At 44.3% G+C, this 17,715-nt stretch overlaps 1 non-coding gene across 1 annotated transcript; it reads left to right on the top strand.

Moving 5' to 3' along the window:
* Nucleotides 1-556: 556 nt before the first annotated feature.
* trnah-gug (transfer RNA histidin (anticodon GUG)) lies at nucleotides 557-628 on the top strand. Its single transcript has one exon. It is a non-coding gene; the product is annotated as a tRNA-His (tRNA).
* The last annotated feature ends 17,087 nt before the right edge of the window (nucleotides 629-17,715 follow it).

Here is a 17,715-nt window from a genome sequence, read left to right as displayed (position 1 = left end):
GAAATGAGGAAACTGTTGAAGTCCACATTGATAACCTGGGTTGAAGTGTTCCGAGGTGGAAGATGAGGCATTCTTCCTCCAGGTTTCTGGTGGTGAGGGAGCGGCGGTGAGAGAGGCCCAGGACCTCCATGTCTTCGGTAGAGTGGGAGGGAGAGTTGAAATGTTGGGCCACAGGGCTGTGTGGTTGATTGGTGCGGGTGTCCCAGAGATGTTCCTAAAGTGCTCTGCTAGGAGGCGCCCAGTCCCTAAATGTACAGGAGACTGCACCGGGAGCAACGGATACAATAAATGATATTGGTGGATGTGCAGGTAAAAAATGCTGCACTGTACCCGGATTCCTTGATGTTTTGGAGAAATCTATTTATCTCAGCCCTCAACACATTAATGATGGAATCAACACAGGCACTGGGGAACCGATGTTAAACAGTCAGACCATTCTGAGTTCCCACATATCTGCTACTTCGCTAAGCACTGATCGTACGCATTTCGTGCTCTGCCTAACATTCCTTATAATACTGTACTTAGAGCATGCACTTGCTGTGTGCGTCTGGGGGGTGCTGTGATCGTATAGTGGTTAGTACTCTGCGTTGTGGCCGCAGTAACCTCGGTTCGAATCCGAGTCACGGCAGTAATAGTTCTGTGTGTCCCAGTCTTTTGTGAAACACAAAGCAATCAATTGTTTTAAATTCATGATTTTCTCCAAGGTGATTTTTTTCCTCCAAGTTCTGCTCGCTCACATCTCTGTGTTTCATATGTCAGAATTCAAATCCACCCGTTCTCAGAGATTTCTTCCCTCCTACGATCACTAACCGAACTTTCCATCCCATACCCCCATTTCATTAATTTGGAGATGTCGGTGTTGGACTATGGAGTACAAAGTTAAAAATGACCCAACACCAGGTTATGGTCTTACAGGTTTAATTGAAGCACTAGCTTTTGGAGGGCTGCATTTTCATCATGTGTTTGTGGAGTCATTTCCCATTTCACTAAGGCATCGCAGAATCTAATACAGACTCTCCCATTGATACCGATCAGTCTGTGTGGCTGGGGTCACTGTTGCTGGGTGAACATGCCCCAACCCCACCATGCGGACCTGCAGACCATTTGATCCATTTGGTTACCACTGTTGTGAGATCCATACTCATGTAGCAGCTTTTACTGATACGGACCAGATATTATTGGGGGTGTGGGGGGTGGGGAGCGGAGGTCAAGCTCAGGAAAATGGCACAGAACAGTATCGGGGAAAATCGACTTAATTGGATAAGATCAGTTTCACTGCTTTTCTGCAATGGCCGAGCGCTATTACAACGGAACACAGAACTGTTAATTCAGACACCAGGGACCTGGGTTTCACTCTGACCATGCTAGGTGGTAGAAATGGGATTCAAAAAATATCTGGAATTACGAATCTAATAACTCATATATATCTATGTTCAATTGATGAAAAAAATAACAAAACTATCTGACGTCATTTAAGGAATGAAACTGCCATTTTTATCTGCTCGGGCCTCCATGTGACTCCAGACTAACTACAATACGGTTGAGTCTCAATTACCCGCTGTGCAATTTGGTATAGCAATCAATACTGCCGAGCCAGCGACGCCCTCATAGTGTAACAGAATAGAAAAAAAGTTCATTCGGCCCTAGCTAGATTACTGTGTGCAGTTCTGCAATTCAGAGGACTGCATGGATGTGATCGCACTGGGAACGTTGCAGTAGAGATTCACTGGGATATTGTCTGGGCTGAAGAGTTTCAGTTGTGAGGAGAGATTGGACAGACTGTGGTTGTTTGGCGCCGAACAGAGGAGATTGGAGAAGACATGACTGAGATGTACTAAATACTGAGGGATATGGATATGATAGACTGAAAGAAGCGTTTCTTATTGATGGAGCGATTGAACACTGGGGCCAAGAGATTTCGGGAAAAGGCAGAAAGGTTTGAGTAGATTTGCGGAAAGGGTCATAGAGGCGGAAATCATTCTAACCTTAAAAAAAATTGAGATGTTGATTTGCGATGCCAAAACATGTAAGATCATGGATTAAACGATGGAAACCTTGATTCAGGTCGTTAAGCAGTTGTGTTTGACAAGTGCGGCCACAACAGGCTGAAGGGCCTCCTTCGACGTTGTTGTCCTCCACAGTATTGTGGTTAGTTTCCCCACCTGTCACAGGGCTCAATAATCCGCTGGGGGCATTGTAAAGGTTTGAAACCTGTCGCTCTGTTCCCCAGTGAAGGTTATTCATGGCTGGCATTCCATTCTCGATGGGACATGTCACAGCAGGGACAGTGCTGTCTGAATTATTTGGGGAAGGACTGCAGCTCCTGGGGAGAGAGAGTGTCAGTGAAAGTGCAAACACGTAACTTCAGCAAACTGCACATTGTGTTTGTGTTGCAATCAAAACCATTATATAGAGTTGTTCCTGACTGATGTGTTTATTTAAAGCAGGAATCTGAGGAAGAGAACAGAATAAACCCATTCAGATCTGAGTGCAGAAACATTTCCAGCAGAACTACTGAGGGTGTATAGCGTAGAACCGCGTTTGGATGCATTGAATTCGGGTTGGTGGGCGCAGCTTGCTTTCACTAGGCGGAGTTGCCAGTGTGTAAAGCCATTACACATGACACAGATAGTGTTCAATGTGATGGTACATTTGATCAGTGGATCGCACTACTCTTAAGTATGTAGGTTAGGTGGATTGGCCATATTAAATTGCGCTCATCTGTCCAGGGAGTGAACTCAGTAAGTTAAGTGAATTAGCCAGGGGTAACGCAGTGATAAGGTCAGCAGTCACAAGTTGCCAGGTTATTATTCCACCATGTTTATTTGAAATCACAAGCCAGAGGCCTGCGGGGATAGAGACGGGAGCTCGGTCTGGTTGAGATGCTGTTCATAGTCTCCCTACAGACCCGATTGACTCAACTGTACTTTCTGCATTGTAGGGAATCTGTGATTCTATCAGAGAGGACACTGCCAGCGTTTACTGTGCTGCTAAGACATTGGAGACGATGCTGACGGCATTTAGTGGGGATGGAGTTTTATTTATTTGTGTTTTGGAAAATTTGAAACTAAACCAAGGAAAACCGAATGGAAGTTTTCCAGAGTATTTGAGGTTTGGAGAGAGTAAATATGTGGCAAATTCACTTTTTCAAGTTCATAAATTTCTGAAAGTCAAGATTTCAAAACCATCGATGTATGACAAAGAAATAATGGGAGCAGCATTTCTGTTACTCGGACAATCCGTTTCCAAAATATTTGGAAAGGCACATTGAGAGACACACAATCAGTGAGTTTCAACAGGAGAGAGACAGCCTGTGGCCAGGTAAAAGTGTAAAGGAGGGTGTAGGGGGTAGAAGGTGCGAGGAACCATTATCTAATTTGGACGACTTCAGATGCAAAGAAATATCGAAAACGTCTGCAGTGAGTAAGATTCAGCAAAAAACTCAGTGGTTTTTAAAAAGATTTCTATTAATATTCCACAAGAAGCATAATAAATGGAACTGAGCAGATTTGGTATATTGTCAAGGAAAGCTATTCCATAATGAATAGGACGTGACCCGTCTCTTAGAGATCGATTTCCTGCTTTAATCCCATGCCTTAAAGATGGGAGGACGATCGCCATGATTTTGGGTTCATTTGATACCCATTGAAATCTGCCAAAGTAACTGAGCATCAAAACTGCCATCTTGTTTTGTAGTTCAACCTTCTGTTTTCTCATCAGTATTTTCTTCCAGCTGAAATAAATTCGGAGCAAAATTGAATGCAACATTTATCGTGGACGATCTTGCTCTTGCCCTTCATTGCACCGGAGATTTGTGAGAAATCGGTACATCATCAAAGTCGAAGTAAAGCAATTTGATACTGTTGTAAGTTACATTGGGATAATGAAATGGAGTGCAAACGTTTCTTTTCTCCTTTCATTCCATCTTGACATTCTATGAATTTATGTCGAATGAAAGGGGAACAAATAAGGAAAGATCGAGTGCAGTAGTTTATCAAGTGGGATTGTGAATTTTAATGTAATGCTCCACACGAAGTTCTGATCAGTATTTTAAACAGTCAATTGAATTGGAACCGCAGAAAACTTTTCCAATGAAATGAATTTTCCAGTCTTTCACAACCTTTTGCTGTGTGAATCATACCGTGATCCATCATCCAGCGTGATCACCAAGTTGACAACAATATTAGATCCACCAATTTTCTTTAGCAATCACAACATCTGCACATACCCATCTGCGGTGTGCCCAGTGCCATTTGTTGTATCCAGGCCCCAGCACATTTCCTGTTCATGAACTTATGAGCTTAGTTCCTGATCTGTCTGATCAGATTGAGAAACCTTTTCTATCACTTCATCCCCTCCCCTCTGAATTCTAAAGGTATCAATTAAATAAGGCGTTAGACCAAATGATGTAGGATTGGAAGTCGGCCATTCAGCGCATCGAGTCTGCTCCACCATTCAACGAACTCATGGCTGATCTGATAATCCTTAACTCCATTCTCCAGCATTGCCTCGACAAAGCTCTATCATCTATCTGGTTAAATATCTGTGTGGCACAGTTTGAAAATACACAACAACTCAGCCTCAACAACAATTTCGGCAAGGAGTTCCACCGATTTACTGGCCCCTGAGCAAAGAGAATGCTCCTCGGTCGTGTGCGGCCCGGTGGCAAAGTGGTTAGCGCTGCTGCTTTATAGCGCCAGAAACCCGTGTTCAATTCCCGCTTCAGGCGACTAACTGTGTGGAGTTTGTACATTCTCCCTGTGTCTGCGTGGGTTTGCTCCGGTTTCCTCCCACAGTCCACAAATGTGGGGTTTAGGTGAATTGGCCATGCTAAATTGTCTGCAGTGTGAGGTGGCGGGTTGGTGTGGACTTGTTGGGCCGAAGGGCCTGTTTCCACGCTCATCTAATTTCTGAACTAAGGAGGCAATGTATAATTCCTCCTACCAGAGGGTGACCCACCAGCCCGTAACTACCCTCAATGAATGTTGAACGTTTATAAATGTGATTATAGAGCTCCCCTCCATCTCCTTTGTTTCAAGGAGAATAATCCCAGCCTAACCAATCATTCCACGAAGCTCCATTTTCTCCAGTGTTGACAACATGTTCATTAATCTCTGCTGTCCCCTGCAGCGTCCTTACATATTATTACGGCAGGCGGAGACATTTATGTGAAGAAACGGTTGGAATTTCAAGCACAGACAGGAATTGGAACTTGAAATCAGACAGCGACTGGAATCAGATTGGTCCACACAAGGACGAAATAGAGTAATGAATTCTCCGACAAATGAGAATCTAATCATATTTCATTGACATTCAATAACTTTACTGTAAACAAATTATCCCGTGTAATCATCCACAGAGCTATTATTTCAGGGAAAAAAAACTTATAGAAACTGGCGACATAAACACTTTGACAACAACAACATGTTCTTGAGACATGTTTTGATTATAAACTCAACTCATTGTTCTGTGAATCCTACATCGTTTGCAAGGCACAAATGAGACGTTAATATAACTCTATCCATTTGCCGAGATGGGTGTAACTTCAATAACACTTAAGGAACTGGACACCGTCCACCACAATGCAGTCACTTGAGTGCACCCTCTTCAACACCTGCAATATTCATTCCCTTCACCGCTAAGGCACAATTGCAGCAGAGTGCACCAACTATAAGATGCACTGGAGTAAGTCATTCGGGCATTTTTGACAACCTTCAAAGCTCAACAGCTGTACTGACTGTAAGGACAAGGTTGGAAGATGCAATGAAACGCCACCATTTTCAACTTACCCTCCAAGGCCCATAGCACCCAGAGTTGGAAAGGAATCAGTGAGAAAATCATTGGTGAAACGGTCTTGATGGGCAAAGTTGCATACTTCAGCCTTCCATCTTTAATCTTCCAATTTTAAGAAAAATGTTGATTTATGCCATGATCAGACTTGTGCTCAGTCCTTTAGCTGTTCCCTAAACTGGTGGTTGCTAAAGTTCTGCTATCATCCACAGCCTGTGCTCAACAGCTCAACAACAGAAAATATCTGAAAATCCTCTCAATCAACTGACTCCCGTCAAGATTAGAGTGGTGTTGGAGAAGCACAGCAGGTCCGGCAGCATCTGAGGAGGAGGAAAAATGGACAAAGGTTTCAGGCAAAGGTTTCAGGAATGAGACTGGGAGCACATGGGATGGAGAGATAAATGGGAAGGGTGTGGGGCTGGGGAGAACGTAGCTGAGAGTGCTGTAAGTGGATGCAGGCGGGGGTTGAACATGATATGTCAGAGAAGAAGGTGGAGTGGATAGGTGGGAATGAATATTCACAGGTGGGACAAGTCAGGCGGACTGTGTTGAGCTGGAAGGTGAGAACTGGGGTAAGGTACGGGGAGGGAAAATGAGGCAACGGGTGAAGTCCAAATTGATGCCATCAGGTTGAAGGGTCCCGAGGCAGATGATGAGGCTTTCTTCCTCCAGGCATCGGGTTGTGAGGCAGTGGCGATATAGGAAGCTCAGGACCTGCATGTCCTCGGGAGAGTGGGAGGGGGAGTTGAAATGTTTAGTCAAGGGGCACTGGGGTTGATTCTTGCGGGTATCCTGGAGATATTCTCTGAAGTGTTGTGTGAGAACACATCACCTCTCTCCAACCTAGAGGAGACCGCATCGGGCGGAACGTATACAAGAAATGGCATGTGTGAAAGTGCAGGAGAAACTTTGATGGACGTGGAAGCCTCCATTCGAGCCTTGGACAGAGGTGAGGAGGTAGATGTGGGTGCAGGTTTTGTAATTCCTGCAGTGACAGGGAAATTTATATTTCCCTCCCCACCCCAATCCACTTTTCACAAAGACTCTTTCCTCCACGACTACCTCGGCAATTCCACGCCCTCCAAAAACCCACCCTCCCCTCACGGCACCTTACCCTGCCAGCACAGGAATTGCAAAACCTGCACCCACATCTTCCCTCTCACATCCTTCCAAGGCTCCAATGAGCCTAACACATCCATCAAATGTCCGTGTGCACTTCCACACATGTCGTTTATTGCATCTGTTGCTCGCGATTTGGTCTCCTCTGCATTGGGGCCAACAGACACATTCTCGGAGAGCGCTTCAGAGAACATTTCCAGGAAACCTGCAACATTCAACTCCAACGTCCCATGACCAAAAACATCAATTACCACGTCCCCCGACTCTCCCAAGGACATGCAGTTCCTGGGTCTCCTCCACCGCCATTCCCTCACCACCAGACGCCAGATTTTCCACCTCGTGACCCTCAACCCCAGGGCATCAACGTGGTCTTCACCAGTTTCCTCATCTCTCCACGGTCACCTTATCCGAGTTCCAACTTTCTAACTTGCCACCATCCTACTGACCTGTCTCACTTGTCTATCTTCCTTTCCACCCATCCGCTCCACCCTCTTCTCCGTACTATCACGTTTCACCCCATCTCTACCCACCTCTTGCACTCTCAGCTAAATTCTTCCCAGACCCAGTCCTCCCGTTATCGCTCCACCCACGAGGCTCCCACCTTTTTTCCTGATGAAGGGCGTTTGCCGAAACGTTATTTTTTTCTGCAACTCGGATGCTGCCTGACCTGCTGTGCTTCTTCAGCACCACTCTAAGCTTGATTCTGATTTCCAGCACCTGCAGTACGCACTTCCGTCCATCTGATTCCCCTGTCTATTGATCTTGAATAAGCCGTTGCTAAAGTTCCAGCATCGTTTCCCTGCTCTTATATTCCCAGCTGCGGTCAAGAACAGAAAGTATCTCCAACCACTCTAGACCACTTGATCCCTTGTCCAATCACCTTCAAATATTCGTGAATGTCTACTCCAATTTCTCTTTTATTACTTTAAACCACTCAGTATTCACACTTTTATCATTGATCATCCCCAAATTCATTATCACCCACTTCACTGGATTGAATTCCTTTCAGCACATTTTCTTGCCATTTGTTTCCAATCTCCCTGCAGTCTATGGCTTTCTTCCTCATGGTTAACGAGATGAATAATTGTTACCTGATTTGCAAACAGCTAAATGATGGCCACGACAAATAATTAAAAATCGTTGACCTGGATGAGAAAACAATAGAACTCATAGAAGCTTGCAAAGGGGAGCAGAATTGGAGACTCTCAAGAAGGTGATCTAAGGTTCCAGAAGGATCTTAATCCATTGCGTCTTTGGGCTGAAAAATGTCACATGAAGTTCAATCTGGATAAATGGAAGGTATTGCATTTTGCTACATCAAATATTAGTAGGGCTTATACAATTAATGATCGGGCATTGCATCGTGTTGTGGAACACAGAGGCCAGGAATGCAAGTACATAATTCATTTTAATTTGCTTCATATATAGACAGAATGGTTTAAAAAATGTCATCTTGCCTTCATTGCTCAGTCCGTTGAGCGTAGGAGTTGGTACGTTATGTTGAAGTTGAACAGGACATTGGGTGATGCGTCTTCTGGAACACTGTGTCCAGGTCATGTCGCCCAGTAATAGCCAGGAAATTATTCAGCTGGAGTAGGTTTAGAACAGGTATGCCAGCGCATGGCTAGTGGGGAAGGTTTGTGTTCTAACGAAAGGCTGGATAGGCTGAGACTACTCCCACTCGAGCATTGGAGTTTGAAAGGCGACCTGATAGAAATGTATAAATTATTGAGAGTTCAGCTAGAGTTAACTGTAACTGTTTTTTTCTCCAAGGAGGGGGCACTTCAAGACGAGAGGGCAAATGTTTGAAGTGAAAAGAGGGATTTAAAATTTAAAAAGAGGCTTTTTAAAACAGAGGATGGTTTATGTTTGCAATTCACTTTCTGAGGCAGTGATGAATGAAAGTACATTTACAATATTTACAGGATATTTGGATCGATAAATGAGTTGGAAAGTATCAGTGTGATTAATAAAAGCTATTCATTTGTGTCTAGTACATAATTCATTGCCCACAGGGAAGATCAGAATCAACGAAGATATTATGGATCTGGAGTCACATACCAGCCAGACCAGATAGGTATGGCAGTTTCCTTCCATATCAGGCATTAATGAATCAGATCTACAACAACTGATTCAACATCATCATTAAACTCTAGGGATTTATTTAAATAAAATTCCAGCATCTGCCATGCCAGGGTTTGAACCCATGTTCACAGAATTATATCTGGACATTCATATTAACAATGCAGTCATAATATCACAAGGGCATTATTAACCATCAGCAGTTACAAGAGCCATCAGATGCGACTCGTTTAGTTTGTCATTATGTTCAGTATGAGCTGGTAGGAGTGAAAGGCCTATTTTCATGCTGTGTGAGTCTAGGACTTTGACGCTATGAAACTGGCAGCTGGTTTGGATTAACAGCAGCGTTGACAGTTTAGTTGATCTTCTGGGATATATAACCTTGCTGGTAAATCTAGAGGTTCTTCTGCTCATTGAGCACGTCCCACACACGGGGTTGTTGAATAGTCTGTCCCCAGTTTGACTGAGTGGATGAGTTTCCACTTCAGCAGGTAACTGAATCCCGCATTACGCTGGTTTCTCTGTGATATCGGTGTCCTTGTATCTTCCCAGGATGAACGATTGGTTCAAATAAAATCCACGCAGACGCAAGTCCCGTTGTCCATGTTGTGAACGTGTTTTTATGCTTCCTGATATACCCATAGGGTGTGGATGTCGCTGGTCAGGACAACATATGTTGTTCTTTCTGATTCGCTGCTGACTCGCTGCACGAGAGACATGGATTCGATCCCAGTCTTGTGTGACTGTGTGCAGTTTGCACATTCTCTCTTTGATTGTGTGAGTTTCCTCCCACAGTCTGAAGGTGTGCGGGTTACTGGCATCAGCAATGGGAAATGAAGGGGAACGGAATAGATATGGAGTGTGGGTCTGCAAGGATGAGCGTCGGAGGGATGGTATCGACTGGAAGGGCCGAATGGCCTGCTTTCCCACACGGTCGTCATTCTCGGATTAAGGGTCAGCTATGTTGTTCAGGTCCTCGAGTCACAAGTAGGCAGGATTGGGTTAAGGTGGTAGCATCTCCTGCAGAAGGGACATGAATGATTGGGATTGCAGGAAATTAAAGGCATGCTCTCTGTTCCTGAGGTCAGGCTTCCATTCCAGGTTTTATTCGTCAAACTTTAACATTACCAGTTCCGTGTGTGAGTCCCCAAGGATGACTCATTTATTATATAACCACAACACCACCTTCTCCAGGTAGCAGTATTTATTGGGAACCAGAAGCTGATTCTGAGTTGATGCGAACAAAAGCAGATGCCAATATCAAAAACACTGACCCAAACAGGAAAATTAAATTTCGAACCTTGCCACCTCAAAGTTAAAGTCTCCACACGCTTTAGATGCGCCAATCGGCTGTCTCAGCAACATGTACTATTTATGTCATAATATTAGAAATGGCGGCAAGTATTCCCTTCCGCCCCGCTTTTGAACAGGAGCTGCCCCAACCTCGCAAATACACGCGCCTCTCTCCCGTCAATCCATCCCAGTTTACAATTGGATCTTCGTGAATGATTCAAAGTGAAAGTTTATGTTTGATTGTGCAATGCCTCAGTCAAATGGGACGAGGGACGGAAAAGAGAGTTAGGGAGAGGGCGAGGGAGAGACATCTTCGAGAACTTTTGTGTTTAAATCCTGATACATAAAACGCAGAAACATCAGAGAACAAAATTCGATGGAAAACAGATCATCACCTCAGAAAACATTATCATGTAAAAATTATCAATTTCTGACCGTGTTTCACCAAAAGTAAAACTTTGAATGAACTGACCGCCATGATGTCGAATCGAGCCGAGGTCGCTGCAATCACAACGCAGAATATGAACTACAGTTTCTCTGATTCCGGGTCTGGAACTGGGATGATGTGTGATTGCCTGCAGCAGTTGGTACTGCCTTGTGTGGGCACAGCGATGAAGGAGCCGATGTTCAACTATAATGCTATTGAAGCATACGTTTCAACAATGTTCTGCACTCTCCCAAGAGTTTGGAGCGTTTCATTAATCCTATTCTCCAGTACTCTCATTCATGGAACCTCCACAGTCTCTGGGGACGCTCAAGTTAAAGATTCGGTTCATTCTGCGTTCCCACTTGCCTGTCGCCAAGTCGTGATATTGTGCATTCTTCCTGACATTCCCTCTGCTACCATACTGCTTGTAGTTTACAAGTGTGGCCTGTGGAATGCTGTAACTGTTTAGTAGTTCGTATTCTGCGTTGTGATTGCAGCGAACTCGGCTCGAATCGACATCATGGCGGTCAGAATAAAGAGTTCTTGGCTAATTGTTATATTCTTGGAAGTGAAGATGTGCAGAGCGATCTCGGTGCCCATGTATCTCAAATTCGGAAAGTTACCACCCACGCTGACAGGTTTGTTTGCAAGGAGCACGGTGTGTTAGTTTTTCATTGGAGAGTGATTCAGTTTCAGAGTGAAATTATCACTTTGCAGCTCCAGAAGTTCACTGGTGTGGCCGCACTCATAGAGTTGCGTGCATTTCTGGTCGCCACATTATACGATGGATGTGAAAGCATTGGAAAGGGTGCAGAGGACATTTTCTAGGATGTTGCCTTCTATGGAGAGATGGTCTTACGAGGAACGGTTGAGGGACTTGAGGCGGTTTTTGATAGCGACAAGAAGTTTGAGGAGTGAATTTAGAGAGACATAGAAGATGGTCAGAGGTTGCCATAAGGTGGACAGTGAAGGCATTTTTCTTCAAATGGTAATTTTGGCACAAGGGCACATCGATGTAAATTGGGGGTGATAGATACTGAGGTAGGTTCCTTTATCAGTGAGTAGTAAGGGTGCTGAACACCTTGCCTTCAACACTCGTCGACTCAACAACTTTCAGGGCAATGAAATGGTCATTGTATAAACTTGCGGATTATGATGGTAAAATACTAGTCAGATTGGTATCACAGGTCGGTGCAACGTTAGGGCGAAAATGAACTTTATTGTGGCAGAGGGGGTGGGGTGGCCTTGTTGGTAAGGGAGGATATTCAGTCCCTTGCGCGGGCGGACCTAGAGTCAGGGGATGTAGAGTCAGTGTGGATAGAGCTTCGAAACACTAAGGGTAAAAAGACCCTCATGGGAGTCATCTACAGGCCCCCAAACAGTAGTCTGGATGTTGGAGGTAAGTTGAATCAGGAGCTGAAATTGGCTTGTCGCAAAGATGTTACTACAGTTGTTATGGGGGATTTTAACATGCAGGTAGACTGGGAGAATCAGGATGGTATCGGGCCTCAAGAAAGAGACTTTGTGGAGTGCCTCAGAGATGGATTTTTAGTGCAGCTGGTGCTGGAGCCGACCAGGGATAAGGCGATTCTGGATCTGGTATTGTGTAACGAACCAGAATTGGTCAGTGACCTCGATGTGAAGGAGCCATTGGGAAGTAGTGACCATAATACAATAAGCTTCAATCTGCAATTTGAGAGGGAGTGGGTACAATCTGAAGTGACAATATTTCAGTTGAATAAAGGGAAATATGGAGCTATGAGGGAGCAACTGGCCAAAGTTCAATGGTTTAATACCTTAACAGGGAAGACCGTGGAGGAACAATGGCAGATATTTCTGTGTATAATGCAGAAGATGCAGGATCAGTTCATTCCTAAAAGGAAGAAAGATCCCAGGAGGAGACATGGGCGGCCGTGGCTGACAAGGGAAGTAAAGAAACATATAAGGTTAAAAGAGAAAAAGTATAACTTAGCGAAGATAAGCGGGAAAACGGAGGACTGGGAAGCTTTTAAAGAACAACAGAGGATTAGTAAGAAGGAAATACGCAGAGAAAAAATGAGGTACGAAGGTAAACTGGCCAAGAATATAAAGGAGGATAGTAAAAGCTTTTTTAGGTATGTCCAAGGCAAAGAAATGGTTAGGACAAAAATTGGGCCCTTGAAGACAGAAGCAGGGGAATATATTACTGGGAACGAAGAAATGGCAGAGGAATTAAATGGGTACTTCAGATCTGTGTTCACTGGGGAAGACACAAGCAATCTCCCTGAGGTAACAGTGGCTGAAGGACCTGAACTTAAGGGAATTTCTATTTGCCAGGATTTGGTGTTGGAGAGACTGTTAGGTCTGAAGGTTGATAAGTCTCCGGGACCTGATGGCCTGCATCCCAGGGTACTGAAGGAGGTGGCTCGGGAAATCGTGGATGCGCTGGTGATTATTTTCCAGAGTTCAATAGAATCGGGGTTGGTTCCTGAGGATTGGAGGGCGGCTAATGTTGTGCCACTTTTTAAGAAGGGTGGGCGGGAGAAAGCAGGAAATTATAGACCAGTTAGTCTGACCTCAGTGGTGGGAAAGATGCTGGAGTCTATTATAAAGGATGAAATTACGGCACATCTGGATAATAGTAACAGGATAGGACAGAGTCAGCATGGATTTATGAAGGGGAAATCATGCTTGACTAATCTTCTTGAATTTTTTGAGGATGTAACTCGGAAGATGGACGAGGGAGATCCAGTGGATGTAGTGTACCTGGACTTTCAGAAAGCTTTTGATAAAGTCCCACACAAGAGGTTAGTGAGTAAAATTAGGGCGCACGGGATTGGGGGCAAAGTACTAGATTGGATAGAGAATTGGTTGGCTAATAGGAAACAAAGGGTAGTGATTAACGGCTCCATTTCGAAATGGCAGGCAGTGACCAGTGGGGTACCGCAGGGATCCGTGCTGGGACCGCAGCTTTTTACAATATATGTAAATGATATAGAAGATGGTATCAGCAATAACATTAGCAAATTTGCTGATGACACAAAGATAGGTGGTAGGGTGAAATGTGATGAGGATGTTAGGGGATTACAGGGTGACCTGGACAAGTTAGGTGAGTGGGCAGATGCATGGCAGATGCAGTTTAATGTGGATAAATGTCTGGTTATCCACTTTGGTGGCAAGAACAGGAAGGCAGATTACTACCTCAATGGTATCAAATTAGGTAAAGGGGCTGTTCAGAGAGATCTGGGTGTTCTTGTCCACCAGTCAATGAAGGCAAGCATGCAGGTACAGCAGGTCGTGAAGAAGGCTAATAGCATGCTGGCCTTCATAACAGGAGGGATTGAGTATAGAAGCAAAGAGGTGCTTCTGCAGCTGTACAGGGCCCTGGTGAGACCACACCTGGAGTACTGTGTACAGTTCTGGTCTCCAAATTTGAGGAAAGACATTCTGGCTATTGAGGGAGTGCAGCGTAGGTTCACGAGGTCAATTCCTGGAATGGCAGGATTGCCTTACACGGAAAGACTGAAGCGACTGGGCTTGTATACCCTTGAGTTTAGAAGACTGAGAGGGGATCTGATTGAAACGTATAGGCTTATGAAAGGATTGGACACTCTGGCAGGAGGGAATATATTTCCGTTGATGGGGGAGTGCCGAACCAGAGGACACAACTTAAAAATACGGGGTAGACCATTTAGGACAGAGATGAGGAGAAACTACTTCACACAGAGAGTGGTGGCTGTGTGGAATGCTCTGCCCCAGAGGGCAGTGGAGGCCCAGTCTCTGGATTCTTTTAAGAAAGAATTGGATAGAGCTCTTAAAGATAGTGGAGTCAAGGGGTATGGAGATAAGGCTGGAACAGGATACTAATTAGGAATGATCAGCCATGATCATATTGAATGGCGGTGCAGGCTCGAAGGGCAGAATGGCCTACTCCTGCATCTATTGTCTGTTGTCTATTGTAATATTTGGTGTTTGAACTGTTCTTCAGCTTGAAGTTGCAATCATCTCTGGTCACTGGCAGTAAAACCAACACCTGGCGAGAACCGAATGTGCAACTTTGGCACCTTACGCACTTCCAGTCTGTCGTGCAATTACATCAAACTGACGAATTGCACTACTGGAGCTGCCGTGTCCTGATGACCAATGGCTACTGATCTTACCACTGGGCCCCTCAAACCAATTACTCCTTTTTTGCTGAAGATCTGAAATGAAACACAGCGCAGAGGAGGTTATACTGATGATGGATCATCGATTATGGAGCATCAGGTTCAGGAAAATGAATAGTAAAATGTGGTGAAAATAGGCAGAATTGAATTCTGTGTTCGTTTACCGTGGCTTCCTGCGTTGATCACAGGCAATGTTATGTCGCTACTGTGCTGGGATTTTCCTTCTATCGGTATCAATTCGTCAGACAATTCGATTTACTGGTACTTCACCAGCATCCTTTGGAATGTTCATACGGCACAATGAACCACACTGTACACAACATCAACAATCTTCTGCATTACTACATCCAAGGGCACGTGGCATGGTTTTTTATAAATAGTGAAAAATTAATCATGTTATGCAAGGGCAAATTGAATTTTAGTTTAATTAGTAAAGTCGCAAGAATCCAGAGTAAGTTTCAAAATGTCAGAAAGTCACGTTCATTACCTTGGCCAGAATCCTAGCCCAGCAAGAGGGAAGTCTGTCCCTCAATCCCCAGCGTCCATGTAATCGCTTGCTCCATGTGTCCACTTGGAAACCTATATGAAGGAATGTTTAGCCTGACAGAGAACTTGTGAGAATCCTACACTGTCTGACCTAAAGCTGAAACAGGAGCTATCTATTCCAGCTTGGAGGGTAGTGAAGTGGAGGTGAGACAGAAAATAATAATTGGTGTAGATTCACATTGTTCTCATTGTGATTGTGTAAAAACCTGGGCCAGAAAAGACTCAAGCAGAAAGGAGCAGAAGTAGGCCATTCTTAACACCGCTCCTGCCCAGTCACGCCATTCTGTAACATCATAGCTCACACAGCACTTTTATGTCTTTTTCCAGAGTATCCATATCATCGTGTTGCCAAGTGGCTAACTCATATTTATCGATCTCTACAATAAATAGATAGTGAAGTTATTCATCGCTGTGAGGAAAATGTTGCATTTCGAGACAGTTGTGTTTCTGCATGAATGTTATAGGTTTTGCAGATGAGCAGCCGAGTCTGGTCTGAACACCTTTCAAACCATAAACTAAAACTCGACTCTGAGATTTGCATCCACAACTTTTGAATGGTAGTCTTAAGAAAGGTGTAGAAATTCAACGCGCTTTCCATTGCACCACAGAGTCGCGGCCTCACCCAGTTTTCACCACAAAAGTTTGCCTTAGAACGATTTCGTTCGGGACACCCATCTCACGTCTGTCTGACCTCGTCACACTTTCCAGTATCTGGTCCTTATCCACGTCTGCTCTGGATCTTTAAGTGTTCGGCTACATACCGCTGAAATGTCCTCATAACACTTAGCATTACCACATGATCAAATAAGAAATTCCAGATGAACAACACTCTATGGGTGAAAGCGTTCTTCCTAAATCTCCTCTAAACCGCTTTTCTCCTGCTTTTCATCTATATCACTGGTTATTATTCCTTCCCGAAAAGCCTTATTCCTGTCATACATATCTATCCTCTTCATAATATGTGCATGTTAATCAGTTTCTCACTCAGCCTTCTCTGTGCTTAGTTACACAGCCCCAGCTTAGCTCATCTTCCTTCACAATGGGAATGGTCCAGCCCTTGGCATTATTTTCATCTCCTGTGAACTTCTCCTCCTGCAATCAGACGGTTCTTGCAGTCTTGCGATTACAACGGAAAATGAAATGCTCTTTGAAGAAATGCGAAAATGTCTGAACAAAATCAGCAGCTCTTGTCCATCTATGATAAGAAAGGACAGTGAACGCTTCGATTCCAATGATTCGTGTTCGGAACTGATGGGATGCATGGGTGGGTGAAAAATGTGGAAGAGGGCGGACAGGATCCAAAATGATTGAACTCGATATTGGGTCCTGAAATCTGCATGTTCTTTCAGTAGAAAATGAGTTGCCCGAACTTCCAGCTTGCGCTGTGCCTTGAAGAAGAACCGCAGCAGACCACAGACTGGTGTGATGGCTTGGGTACACAATGCAATCTTAAAGTGGCAGGACACTGGAAGACTGGGGTAATTTTTGTTGATTCTGGACAGAACTTAAGTGATCTCAGCTTTGTCACCGACTCTGTTTTCCTCTCTCCATTGTAGAGAGATCACATTCTCAGGAGGAACGACAGTTTTCTGGATTGAATGAAGTGCAGACAAATCACTGGAAGATGTGTCTGGAAGTTTCCACAGTGAGGAGAGACATCGGAAAACAGCAGGAAATGTATCTTACAACATAGAACGTTACAGTGGAGTACAGGCACTTCGGCCCTCGATGTTGCACCGACCTGCGAAAATAATGTGATGTCCATTGCAATGGAAAATTAACATTTCTTTTGAAACCAATAAAAGCACAGGGAAACAAAAGAAGTAAGGGCTTCACTTTGCAGAGGGCAAGTGTTGCAGACAGAAAGAAAATCTATGTATATTTAAACCGAACTAATAGCAAACTTACAAGGCCAGCAAACTACCATATCAACAGGCAAGGAATTAGAAAAAAATAACTCCATATCTGGAAATGAACTCGAATGTTTCAGGCCACTGACCTTGAAGTGTTGATAAGAAGAAGCGAATTGTATTTTAAAGGGAATATGTAAAAGCTATCAGGCGCCCATTACATGAGGCGTCTTGCCAATGTATTACCTGGGACACGGAAAACCTGAATTTGATGGAACTCCACGAGCTACATGCTGAAAACTTTCTGGCCCAAGAGAAGGAAAAACGGAAATTAAAGATGGAAAAGCAAACACTTAAAGCTCAGCTTACTATGATGCAGATGGTCGGCCAGCCGCTGGAAGGAGGTGCTGCGTGACAAGAAGGGCTGGCAGAGGTAAATCTGGCAGGTGCTTTGTTTGCAGAG

The sequence above is a fragment of the Chiloscyllium punctatum genome, chromosome 21, assembly GCF_047496795.1.
Source record: "Chiloscyllium punctatum isolate Juve2018m chromosome 21, sChiPun1.3, whole genome shotgun sequence".
Taxonomy (NCBI): Eukaryota; Metazoa; Chordata; class Chondrichthyes; order Orectolobiformes; family Hemiscylliidae; genus Chiloscyllium; species Chiloscyllium punctatum.
The sequence above is the reverse complement of the archived record's forward strand: the minus strand, read 5'-3'. Positions and strand labels throughout refer to the sequence as shown.